The 10597-nt window shown below is 41.1% G+C and overlaps 1 pseudogene; it reads right to left on the reverse strand.

Moving 5' to 3' along the window:
- Positions 1-8733: 8733 nt before the first annotated feature.
- Positions 8734-10004, reverse strand: LOC136515257 (carboxylesterase 15-like; annotated as a pseudogene).
- Between the last annotated feature and the right edge of the window lie 593 nt (positions 10005-10597).

A 10597-nucleotide genomic window follows, 5' to 3' on the forward strand; every position in this document is an offset into this window, starting at 1 on the left:
GTCCCCATCGGTCACATGGCACTGTTCTTGGATTCATCGGGTCCGAACGTTCGGACCCCACCCTCCGTCGAACAGACGCGCGCGGGAAGCCGAAACGCGCGGAACGATGGATCGTGGAAGCCGCGACGCACGGGAACGACGGACCGGCGGAACTGCCGATGCGGAAGCCACGTAGCTGTTTTATTTTTTGTTTTTCTTTTCTTTTTTCTTTTCTTTTTCTTTTTATATTCTTTTTTTTTATTTTTTTTATTTTTGTGCTTCCTTTTTTATATTTATTTTTATGTGTGTGATTTTTTATTATTCTTTTAGTTTTTTAATTTTATGTTTCTTTTATTTTTTTTGTTTTGTTTTGTTTTCTTTCCTTTTCTCAATATTTTTAATTTCCTTTCTTCATTTTTTTTATTTTTGTTTATTTTTCATTTCATGTGATTTTTTTTCATTATTCTTTTTGTTTCTTATATTTTTATTTATTTATTGCTTTTACTATATCTAATTATTATATTTATTTTATTTTATTTTGTTTTTATATTTTATTCATTAAGTATTTATTTCTTTTTTCTTTTCCCTTTTCTCTTTATGTTATCTATAGACTTTTTATTTTTTATTTACTATTTTACCTTATTTAATTATTTTTCATGTTAATTTTTTTATTCATTTGGTAGTTAGCTTCTCTTTTTTATATTTATTCTTGTCTTAACTCTCTCGTTTCCTCTTTTCATTTATTGTCTTTGTTTCTTTTTCTAATTATGTTTTCCTCTAATTCATGTTTTTTATTTTTTTATCTTTCTTTAGCCTTTTCTTTTTCTTTTTCTTTTTTCTTTTTCTTTTTTTATTTTCATGCATCATTCATTTTTTATTTTTTTTCTTTTTTATGTTTATTATTATTATTATTATTATTATTATTTACCTTTCTTTTATTTCTTTTTTCTTTTCTTTTTTTATTTTTATGATGTTTTGTGTTGTTTTTTATTTTTCATGTAGTATATATGTGAAGTTCTATGTTTTTTTATGTTCACATGTGATATATGTGATATTTTTATGTTCATGTGGTATACATATAATGTTCTATGATGTATTTTGCGACGTTCGTGTAATACATGTGATGTTCTCGTAGTATACAGGTGATGTTGTACGATATTTTTTGTGATGTTCTCGTATTATACATGTGATGTTCTATAATGTTTTTGTGATGTTCACGCACACAATATACATGTGATGTTCACGTAATATATATGTGATGTTCTATAATATATTTAGTGATGTTCTATAGTGTATTTGGTGATGTTCTATGTTTTTATACGTGTTATACATGTGATGTTCTATGGTGTTTTTTATGTTCACGTGGTATGTATGTAATGTTCTATGCTGTATTTGCGACGTTCGTGTAATATACATGTGATGTTCTCGTAGTATACATGTGATGTTCTACGATATTTTTTATGATGTTCTCGTATTATACAGGTGAGTTCTATAATGTTTTCTGTGATGTTCACGCACACAATATATATGTGATGTTCTATGATGTATTTAGTGATGTTCATGTAATATATATGTGATGCTCTATAATATATTTAGTGATGTTCTATAGTGTATTTAGTGATATTCTATGTTTTATATATGTTCACGTGTTATACATGTGATGTTCTGTGGTGTTTTTTATGTTCATGTGGTATGCATGTAATGTTCTATGATGTATTTTACGATGTTCACGTAATATACATGTGATGTTCTCATAGTATACATGTTATGTTCTATGATGTTTTTTTGTTGTTCACACAATATACATGTGATGTTCTATGATGTATCTAGCGGTGTTCACGTAATATATATACAATGTTTGTAATGTATTTAGTGATGTTTTATGGTGTATTTAGTGTTGTTCACTTAGTATACATGTAATATTCTATACACTATTTTAGGATATTTTAAAAAGTACCAAAGTGATATTCTTTTTACTTTTTTCTCTATTACGTTTTTATGCTTTGCTCTGGATTTTATTATTATTTATTTATGTTATTTATTTATTTATTTTTATGTCATATTATCATGAACCTAAAACTAGAATACTATTTTTCTAAATTAAGAATATTTTTTTTGTTGAAGACGGAACATTGTTCTCTGAACCTAAAACATCGTCTCTACTTAAATATGTTCTATATTCACAAGATAAATGTTCATTGATAAAAAATTATCTAAATATATTCATGTGAGATCTTATTTTGAAGGGTTTATTCTAAGAAACACGATGGTGTAATCGGAATTTAATTTGAATGTTTGGTTTGGCCGTTGTGATTTTTTTAGCTCGTGCATGCGTGAGGTGGAAGTAAGGGATGGCGGGCCCTTACCTAGGCGCTGGCAGGAACGCGGAGGCAAACATGGGAAACAATCGGCGCGGTATTACCATCCAAACGTCGGACCCTAAGAGCAACTCCAAGGGAATAGCTAAAAACAATTTCCAAATTTTCTGATTTAGCTATTCTGTAAAATAGAAACGCCTAAAAAAGTTAGACTCCAACAGGCTCTCTAAAAAAAATAGCTATCTCAACATTCAACCTGCCACATCAATGGACAACAGGCTCTACTGGTTGGCATATTTCGTCAAACAGGCAACAAGCACTGACCAACTTGATAGCTACTCTCGTCCGTCTCATACTTGAGCTGATTCCCTCTAGCTGTTGGCACGCACACGCACCAAGTTAAGCTAGCTACTTCACTACTAGAGAACGAACCTTTGATCCTCGGTCAAAATGGGCTCTAGTCCCGGTATTTTTTACGCCCGGGACTAGAGATACCTTTAGTCCTCCAACTGGGACTAAAAGTCTCTCCCAACGGCTACTGCGCCAGACAGAGGTGGCAGGGACCTTTAGTCCCGGTTAGAGCCACCGACCGGGACTAAAGGTAGACTTTTACTCCCGGTTGGTGGCTCCAACCAGGACTAAAGGTCTCTGTCACCTCTGTCTGGCGCAGGAGCCGTTGGGAGGGACCTTTATTCCCGGTTGGAGCCACCAACTGGGACTAAAGGTCCCCCCTTTATATATCGGCCATCTCTTTCTTCCTCCCCGAGCCCGAGCTCAGCATATTTTGAAGCTCACTGCACTAGTGTTCTTGCTTCCTCCCTCCATTGTTCCTCCATCTATTCTTCGATTCCTCCGTCGATTTCTTCGATTCCTCCGTCGATTCTTTAGTTGTAAAGGTTACCAATCTCATACTCTCATTTTTCACCATTGTCTTATCTCATTTTGTTCACTATATATATATATGGTTCTTTATTGTGGTTTTTTTCATTTGTAAGCAATTTGAGCTCAAAATCACTTCAAGCTTGCATATTTACATGAAGGAAGGTTAAAGTAGCTATTAAAAACTAGTATTCACCGTTCATTTGTAGCATGCATAGCACACTTCATTGTTTAGACATATAGATAATTTTAGAGTTTTTTAATTTTATTTGTTTATAAAATGAGAAATTTATAGTGTATTAAAAAATGAGTATAGGGACTAGTGCCTCCGACTAGTATGACAGATGCAATGCAAGGTCGTGCAATAGAAAGCAAATCCGTTCTCTTTTGATGATACGCCTGAACAGCCGAGCCTGACAGATTTGGTGGTTGAACGGGTCCGTTGGCCGTCGTCATGCGACTGTACGACAAAGAACGGCATCGATCGACCATAGTATTTTATTGTCTGGAGTCCGGTTCAGGGTGCAATGCAACGCAATGACAATTGACAATGCGTTGCTAGGTCAAAATATGGTCATTTCTATAGACTCCGCGACTAAACATTTTATTTTAACTTTTTATGAAATGAAAAACTTAGAAAATAGTTAGAAAATTATAGAAAATCCGTACTAGTTGAACTTGCGGACCGTGTTCAGCTCGGCGAGCATGTTCTCTGCCGAGCGGTAACGGACATCAAGGAGGAGCTTTGATTCTATGAGGTAGAGCGGCAACGGTCGTGGAAGACCGTGTTCCCTTCCTTGTAGAATCGGAGCTCTTCCTTGACCAAGTACGGTGCCGTCTGGTGAAGAAATGCTCGCCAAGATGATCACGTAAGCAAGGTCAACTAGTACAGATGGTTATTTATTAAAACATGTTTTTGAGCTATAAATCCTGCTGGCCGTCTTCTTCCTCCCCGAGCCCGCCCGAGAGCTTAAGTTCAAATTTAAGCAGTGTTCTTGCTCTTTCTCCATCCATTCTTCGATTCCTCCATCGATTTCTTCGATTCCTCCGTCGATACTTCGGTTCTAAAGGTTACCAACTTCATACTCTCATGTTTCATCATTGTCTTATCCCATTTTGTTCACTATATATATATATGGTTCTTTATTGTAGTTTTTTTCATTTGTAAGCAATTTGAGCTCAAAATCACTTCAAGCTTGCATATTTACATGAAGGAAGGTTAAAGTAGCTAGTTGAACTAGCGGACCGTGTTCATTTTGGCGAGCATGTTCTCTGCCGAGTGGTAACGGACGTCAAGGAGGAGCTTTGATTCTACGAGGGAGAGCGGCAACGGTCGTGGAAGACCGTGTTCCCTTCCTCGTAGAATTGGAGCTCTTCCGTGGCCAAGTACGGTGCCGTCCGGTGGAGAAATGCTCACCGAGATGATCACGTAAGCAAGGTCAACTAGTACAGATGGTTATTTATTCACACGTCCCGATATCATCGCAGTAGTCTGTCAATCACCATGCCCAAACGTAGTATATATATAAATATAAACGATAATCGATTATTATGTGTGTACACTCCTATTCTTCTGTTAATTTGCGGAAATATCATGTGAATTACTTACCTGCTGCAGTAAAAGACGAGAACACAATGACCATTAAAAATATCATTGTTTAGAGATATAGATAATTTTATAGTTTCTTAATTTTATTTGTTTATAAAATGAGAAATTTATAGTGTATTAAAAATGAGTATAGAGAGTAGATGGCAACTGCTTCCGGGTCCTCGGCCTCTCATGGGTTTCCAAAGCGACTTAGGCCGGGCCTCCCTCTCATTCCATGCGGCAAGTGCCGTGATGAGACGAAGATTGTGATGGAGTACCGAGTGAAGAAGGAGGGTCCCAACAAGGATCGTATCTTCTACAAGTGTCCCGATCGCAATGTGAGTTATTTTATCGTATTTAATGATTATGGTTAGTTTATACCTATTTTCTGATGGCTGTGATTAAAGTTCTAATTTTTTATTTTAATTTTAGTGGGATGGCAGTGGATGATGTTCAGGCTTCTACTAGGAGGAAGAGTATATTGAACTCGTGCAAAAAATATCTTGCACAACAGGCAGATATGGCGGCTAATGAGGCAGTGATCCAGCCGAAGAAGCCCAAAGATGTTGCACAATCGGGGGATCTGTCTGTTTTAGTTGAGATTGGTCGCGAAATCCTTTTGCTCCTAAAATGTATTTTAGCTTTAGTTCTTTTAGTGGTAGTTGGGATTGTCTACATTGTAGCGATGCTTTCATAAATTTGTACCTTTTGTGGTGGCACGCATGTTGTATAAATAATTAATTATGATCTAGGTTTTAATAGGGTATTTATGTTATGTAATGTAGATGAGCCGGCATTGGATGTACAATGCTGATCGCCGCTCCCAAGAGTTCATTGACGGCGTGCATTCTTTGTTACGTGCGGCCGAGGCAAACAAACACGACGATTTCATGTGCTGCCCATGTGCCATATGTAAGAATACGGTGGAATATCCTTGCTCAAGGACTCTTCATTCACACTTGTTCAAGTCGGGTTTCATACCAAACTATATTTGTTGGATGAAGCACAGAGAAACCGGCGTTGTAATGGAAGAAGGTGAAGAAGAACAATGGGACAACAATGATATTATTCCCGATGGTGCGTGCTTCAATGATACTGCAATGGGAGAAGCTAAAGAAGAGGTAGCCGTAGAAGATGAGCCGGCTGATGATCTTTGTCAGGTCATTCATGACGCACAAAGAGAATGTGAAAGTGAAAAGGAGAAGATCAAGTTCGAGCGGATGCTAGAAGATCACAAGAAATTGTTGTACCCAACTTGTGATGCAGGGCAAAAAAAGTTGGGAACCACACTAGAATTGCTGCAATGGAAGGCAAAGAATGGTGTATCTGACAAGGGATTTGGAGAGTTACTAAAAATCCAAAAGAAGATGCTTCCGAAGGACAATGAATTGCCTGCCACTACCTACGAAGCAAAACAAGTTGTCTGTCCTATGGGGCCAGAAATCGAGAAGATACATGTATGTCCTAATGACTGCATCCTCTACCGTGGCAAAGAGTACGAGAAATTGGATGCATGCCCGGTATGCCATGCATCGCGGTATAAGATCAGGCGAGATGACCCTAGTGATATTGAGGGTGAACGTCCGTGGAAGAAAATCCCTGCCAAGGTTATGTGGTATGCTCCTATAATACCACGCTTGAAACGTCTCTTTAGAAAAAAGAACATGCACCTAGAGGTCCACAGCTCGATCGACGTGATGCACCTAACAAAGAATCTTTGTGTGAACCTGCTAGGCTTCATGGGTGTGTATGGAAAGCCTAAGGACACATTTGAAGCACGACAGGACCTGCGTTGTTTGAGAGAAAGAGACAACCTGCATCCAGAGAAGACAGATGATGGACACCATTACTTACGTCCTACCAGCTACACTCTAAGCAAAGAGGAGAAGGAAATCATGTTTGAATGCTTAAACAACATCAAGGTACCATCTGGATTCTCCTCGAATATAAAGGGTATTATAAATGTGCCAGAGAAGAAATTCTGTAACTTAAAGTCCCATGACTATCACGTTCTCATGACGCAATTACTTCCAGTTGCATTAAGAGGAATTCTACCTCCAAATATACGTCTAGCCAGCATGAAGCTATGTGCATTCCTTAATGCAATTTCTCAGAAGGTAATTGATCCAACTGATCTAGCTAAACTACAGAATGATGTGGTTCAATGTCTCGTCAGCTTTGAGATGGTGTCCCCTCCTTCCTTCTTTGATATCATGACATACCTCCTAGTTCTTCTAGTCAAGGAGATTTTCATTCTCGGTTCTGTGTTCCTACACAACATGTTCCCCTTAGAGAGATTCATGGGAGTCCTGAAGAAATATGTTCACAACCGTGCTCGCCCAAAAGGAAGCATCGCCAAGGGCTATGGAACAGAAGAGGTCATTGAGTTCTGTGTTGACTTTATTCCCGACCTTGACTCGATTGGTGTTCCTAAATCGAGACATGAGGGGAGACTAAGCGGAAAGGGGACACTAGGGAGGAAAACATATATTGGTACGGAGGATGATTATTTCAATAAAGCGCACTACACAGTTCTACAGAACTCCTCTTTGGTAGATCCGTATATTGAGACACACAAGGATCTCTTACGATCTGAGTTTCCAGGGAAGACTGAAGCTTGGATTACGCGTAAGCACATAGAAACTTTTGGCGGTTGGTTGCGAAAAAAATGTCAAGGTGATGAGAGCATCCATGAGCAACTGTATTTATTGGCTATGCAACCATCATGGCATATCGTCATATACAAAGGGTACGAGATAAATGGGAACATATTCTACACAGTAGCCCAAGATAAAAGGAGTACCAACCAAAACAGTGGTGTCCGCATAGATGCCACAGACCCGAATGGGAATAAGCAGACATATTATGGCCGCATAGATGAAATATGGGAACTAGAATATGTACCTACTTTGAAGATCCCATTGTTCAAGTGCCAATGGGTCAAGGTGACCGGAGGCGGGGTAACAGTAGACAACGAGTATGGAATGACAACAGTAGACTTTAGTAATTTTGGGTACAAAGATGAACCATTCGTCCTTGCCAAGGATATGAATCAGGTGTTATATGTTAATGATATGTCTACCAAACCAAAAAGAGGGAAAAACGATAATGACTCAACCAAAGAACCAAAGCGCCACATAGTTCTTTCGGGGAAAAGAGTCATCGTGGGAATTGAGGACAAGTCGGATATGTCAGAAGATTATGAAAAGGATGACCAAATTCTGCCCTTCAAAGTGAACAAAGACCCTAGCATCTTGGTAAATGATGAGGACACTCCATGGTTATGACGCGATCATAACCAAGGGACATACGTAAAGAAGTTCACTGCTGTGCCCACTTGATGATATAGTGATTTAATGTAGTGTGTGTTTGAGATATTATGTAATAATTGTGAATTCAGATGTTTATTATGTCGTGTTTCAAATTAAATCAGTGTTTGATTTGGTGGGATTTCTCTCTCGAAAAGTTAAATTAGGATATTGAGTGATAAAAAATTAAAATATTAACGTTAAAATGATGTGAAAACAAATTTCCTGTCCAAAACCAATAGTTTTAATAATTTTAATTAAACACTACATTTTTGCATTAACGAAATAATAAATATTAGTTACATTATGTTTTATAATTATAACAAAAAATAAAAAAAAGTTAGGTTATAGATTTTTCCTATGTGCAATAAAGAAAAAAAATCCATATTTTTAACAAAATAATTTTATGCCTTTTATTTAATTTACTATGTATTTAACAAGACTATTGCATTTTATTAAAAAATTTTGCTCAAAACAGGCAAGAAACGAAACTGCAGCCCACCTTTACTCTCAGGTGGGAAGCCCACACGGGAGTAAAGGTGGGCTGCACTTTCGTGGTCCTCCAAAAAAACCCTTTACTCCCGGTGCGTGTTACCAACCGGGAGTAAAGGTATACACCTTTACTCCTGGTTGGTAACAAGCACCGGGAGTAAAGGTACCTTTACTTCCGGTTGGTAACATGCACCGGGAGGAAAGGACCTTTACTCTCGGCTGGTGGTTGGCACCGAGAGTAAATCTCCTTGGTATATATGCGCCAGTGCCTGATGCAGATCGATCCCCTCCTCTTCTTCCTCGTCGAATAGCCACCCTTTCTCCTCTTCTTCCTCGTGCCACCGCTGGTTGCCACCCCACCTCGCGCCGACGAGCCCTCCACCGCGCGTGCCTCCACAGTCTTGAGGTGAGTTCTCTCTGCTTTTGCATTTCGGGTCAAAGATGAAGAATCCGTGGCCCTGGCCCCCTCTGAACACGGCAACACGGCAAGTTTGGCTTCCCCATCACCGCCGGCATAGTCCTATATGCGGTCGTGCAGCACGTCCTAGTTCGGGTCCATGACGAGCAGCGGTGGGAAGGCGACGTCGTCTGGCAGGACGCTGTCCGGCCCAAACAGGTTGGCCACAGTGTCGCGCGCCAATGGGCAACACCAGGCGCCACGCCTGGTCAAATAGCGTCGTGCCGTGTTCTACAACAAGGCTGGCCGCCTCAGACGCTGTCCTCTCCTCGGTGGCAAAGAAGGGCCAGAGCAGGATGCACCCGGCGATCCGGATGACGGGGTCGAGGGCGAGCTGCCCGCTGCTGTACCGGACGGCGACGTGGTGCACGATGTTGCCACCGGCTGAGTCGCCGCAGACAAACACCCTGCCCAGGTCGGCCGAGTCGTCGGCTAGCCACGGGTCAGCCTCGGCCTAGGCACGGAGCCACGACAGGACGGCCTCGGCGTTGCGGTGCGTCGCGGGGTGGCGGTGCTCGGGCGCCAGGCGGTAGTCGGCGGAGAGCACGAGCACCGGGAGCTCCACGGCGAGCCTGAGCGTGCCGGCATGGAAGTGGGGCAGGTCGAAGCTGCACAAACAAAAGCCACCGCCGTGGAAGTAGACGAGCACCGGCAGCTTATTATTGGCCGTCGTCGTGTTGTCGTTGGTGGGCCTATACATGCGGAGGCGGAGCACATGCACAGCATTGTAGATGACGTCCTTCCATTGGATGGGCAGGTTGGATGGCACCTCGCCCTAGAGAGGGAGCGCGGAGTACTTCGCGGAGCGCGTCATGGTGCCATCGCTAAGAAGCTGCACGATGCCGAGGCAGTCGTCCACGACGTGCGGCGCGGTCGCTAAGAAGAAGTTCACTCCTCGGCTAGCTCCACGACGTTTAGGGTTTATACGGCGGAGCACCTCTGCCCTCGTTAGGGTTTATATGGCGGAGCATCGTCGCCCTCATTCGCCCTAGGGTTTAGGGTTTATACGGCGGAGCACCGCCACCCTCGTTTGCCCTAGGGTTTAGGGTTTATACGGCGGAGCACTGCCGCCCTCGTTCACCCATGTGTACAAACATATATACGACGGAGCGGAGCATCGCCACTCTCGTCACACCGCCCTCTCTCGCGGCCTAGTCGATCAACATTCGTATTATCGTTATCGTTAACGCTAAACAATCACACTAGGGCGAATTGCGTCGGTGACTAGGGCGAACCGCGTTGTTGATGTCACCGACGTGGTTCGCCCTAGTCATCGACGCAATTCGCCCTCGGCCGTTTATGTATAGCCCTAATTTTCCCTAGTACCGACGCAGTTCGCCCTAGTGTGGCGAATTGCGTCCGTGACCGAGGGGCAAGATTTAATAATGCATATTGTTCGTAGATTTTATGCATGTAAGCAAAGATTTGACATACTATATATTGGTTTTGTTTTTTGAAGCTAGATGGCCGACCCAAGAAACATGGATGAGGAGGAGTTGATGATGAATTTAATCAACACTGGCACTCAAGTTGTCGGCGATGATGGTGCTAAAAATAACATGTAAGAGGATGCAGA

The sequence above is a fragment of the Miscanthus floridulus genome, chromosome 17, assembly GCF_019320115.1.
Source record: "Miscanthus floridulus cultivar M001 chromosome 17, ASM1932011v1, whole genome shotgun sequence".
Classification (NCBI taxonomy): Eukaryota; Viridiplantae; Streptophyta; class Magnoliopsida; order Poales; family Poaceae; genus Miscanthus; species Miscanthus floridulus.